We start from the raw sequence: 3,258 nt of genomic DNA on the forward strand, positions 1-3,258 counted from the left end.
AGAGTTCAAATGTCTGTTGTTGCTCTCACAGTTGAGGAAGTATGTGCCATTATATTAGAAACTGATGTTTAAAAAATCACATTTTAAAAAGCTTGAATTACTACAAGTCTATAAAGAGACCACAATCAACCTACCAAATTTGAATCAAGGAACAAGCAGAAAATGTAGCTACTCTAATAATTACCAAACATTAAACAGTTATTGAGGGTTTCCATTTAAATATAGCTCAGAATACAGTAGCTTTGCACCCTATGCTTTAAAATACTTACCTAAATTCTTTCACAGGAGCAGGCTATTCAGGAAGTGAAGCATATTAATGTGATGATGTGTGGAATGGAAAAATAAGAAATAAGTATATATGAAATTGCCATAATAAAACTTAATATAAATTAATTTTGAAAAAAAAACACAAAATCTCCCTTATCCAACACACACAGACTTGCAAGAAATTTTCCTTCTCTTGGGGAAGCTTAATCTCAACTCTTCCATAGCTAAACAACTTATGAATTTTTATACACCCTGGTTCTTCCTTTTTCCAAATAAATAGTATTTAACTTTTTTGTGTTTTGGGGTTTTTTAAAGATAAAACTGCTTGTTTAATTTCCTTTAGAGCAGTTATATGTATGGGCTCCCATGCATATTCTTTGACTACCTTAGAGTATTTGTTGCCAGGTGGTTTTTCTGATCATATCATGGGAAAAGCATGTATAACTCTGGGTAAGCTATCATGGAATTTTTAAAAAATTTTTTATTGAAAAAATTTCTGCCTTCTCCCAGCCTCCCATTTCCCTCCCCCTCCTCCCACTCCTCTTCCCCTCCCCCCACTCCATTCCCCATCCCTCTCCAGTCTGAAGAGCAGTCCAGATTCCCTGTCCTGTGGGAAGTCCAAGGTCCTACCACCTCCATCCAGGTCCAAGAAGGTGAGCATCCACACAGGCTAGGATCCCACAAAGCCAGTTCATGCAATAGGATCAAAACCCAGTGCCATTGTCCTTGGCTTCTCATCAGCCCTTATTGTTCGCCATGTTCAGAGAGTCCGGTTTTATCCCATGTTTATTCAGTCCCAGTCCAGCCGGCCTTGGTGAGCTCCCAATAGATCAGCCCCACTGTCACAGTGGGTGGGTGCACCCCTCGTGGTCCTGACTTCCTTGCTCATGTACTCCCTCCTTCTGCTCCTCATTTGAACCTTGGAAGCTCAGTCCAGTGTTCCAATGTAAGTCTCTGTCTCTATCTCCATCCATCGCCAGATGAAAGTTCTATGGTGATATGAAAGATATTAATCAGTATAGGATAAGGTCATTTTAGGCTCCCTCTCCTCAGTTGCCCAAGGAACTAGCTGGGGACATCTCCCTGGACAGCTGCGAGCCCCTCTAGAGTCAAGTCTCTTGCCAACCCTAAGATGGTTCCCTTAATTAGGAAATATACTTCCCTGCTCCCATATCCACCCTTCCTCCATCCCAGCAGTCCCATTCCCCCAAGCTCCCCACATCCTCCCCTTCTCACTTTTCTCTCCCTATTTCCCCTTATCCCCACCCCACACCAAGTTCCCAGTTTTGGCCCTGCAATCTTGTCTACTTCCCTTATCCAGGAGAATAACTATATGTTTTTCTTTGGGTTCACCTTCTTATTTAGCTTCTCTAGGATCACAAATTATAGACTCAATGACCTTTATTTATGGCTATAAACCAATTATGAGTGAGTACATCCCATGTTCATCTTTTTGGATCTGGGTTATGTCACTCAGGATAGTGTTTTCAATTTCCATCCATTTGCATGCAAAATTCAAGGTGTCATTGTTTTTTACCACGGAGTAGTACTCTAATATGTATATATTCCACACTTTCTTCATCCCTTCTTCCATTGAAGGCCATCTAGGTTGTTTCCATGTTCTGTCTATTACAAATAATGCTGCTATGAACATAGTTGAACAAATGTTTATGTCATATGATAGGGCATCTCTTGGGTATATACCGAAGAGTGGTATTACTGGGTGTTGGGGAAGGTTGATCCCGAATTTCCTGAGAAATCACCACAATGATTTCCAAAGTTGTTGCACAAGTTTGCATTCCCACCATCAATGGATGAGTGTACCCCTTACTCCACAACCTCTCCAGCAAACGGTATCATTGGTATTTTTTATTTTAGCCATTCTGACAGGTGTAAGATGGTATCTCAAAGTTGTTTTAATTTGCATTTCCCCGATTGCTAAGGATGTTGAGCATGACCTTAAGTGTCTTTTGGCCATTTGAATATCTTCTGTTGATAATTCTCTGTTCAGTTCAGTGCCCCATTTTTAATTGGGTTAATTAGCATTTAAAAGTCTAATTTCTTGAGTTCTTTATATATATTGGAGATCAGACTTTGTCTGTTTGCAGGGTTGGTGAAGATCTTCTCCCAGTCAGTGGGTTGCTTTTTTGCCTTAATGACAGTGTCTTTGCTTTACAGAAGCAGCTCAGTTTCAGGTCTCATTTATTCAATGTTGCCCTTAATGTCTGTGCTGCTGGGGTTATATGTAGCAAGTGATTTCCTGTGCCCATATGTTGTAGAATACTTCCCACTTTATCTTCTATCAGGTTCAGTGTGTTAAGATTCATATTGAGGTCTCTGATACATTTGAACTTGAGTTTTGTGCATGGTGATAGTTATGGATCTATTTTCATTGTTCTACAGATTGACATCCATATCTATCACCATGCACAAAACCCAAGTTATGCCAGCACCATTTGTTGAAGAATCTTTCTTTCTTCCATTATAAACTTTTAGCTCCTTTATCAAAAATCAGGTGTTCATAAGATTGAGGGTTAAACTCCGGGTCTTCTATTCAATTCCATTGGTCGACTTCTCTGTTTTTATGCCGATACCAAGCTGTTTACAATAATGTAGCTCGGTAATAGAGTTTGATGTCTGGGATGGTAATGCCTCCAGAAGTTCCTTTATTGTATAAGATGGTTTTGGATATCCTGGGATTTTTCTTTTTCCATATAAAGTTGATTATTGTCCTCTCAAGATCTGTAAAGAATTTTGATGGGACCTTGATGGGGATTGCATTGAATCTATAAATTGACCTTGGTAGAATTGCCATTTTTACTATGTTGATCCTCCCAATCCAAGAGCAAGGGAGATTCTTCCATTTTTCTGGTATCCTGCTCAATTTCTTTCTTCAATGACTTAAAGTCCTTGTCAAATAGATCCTTCAATTCCTTGGTTAGAGTTACCCCAAGATATTTTATGCTATTTGTGGCTATCATGAAAGGTGAC

The sequence above is a fragment of the Microtus ochrogaster genome, unplaced genomic scaffold, assembly GCF_000317375.1.
Source record: "Microtus ochrogaster isolate Prairie Vole_2 unplaced genomic scaffold, MicOch1.0 UNK55, whole genome shotgun sequence".
Lineage (NCBI taxonomy): Eukaryota > Metazoa > Chordata > Mammalia > Rodentia > Cricetidae > Microtus > Microtus ochrogaster.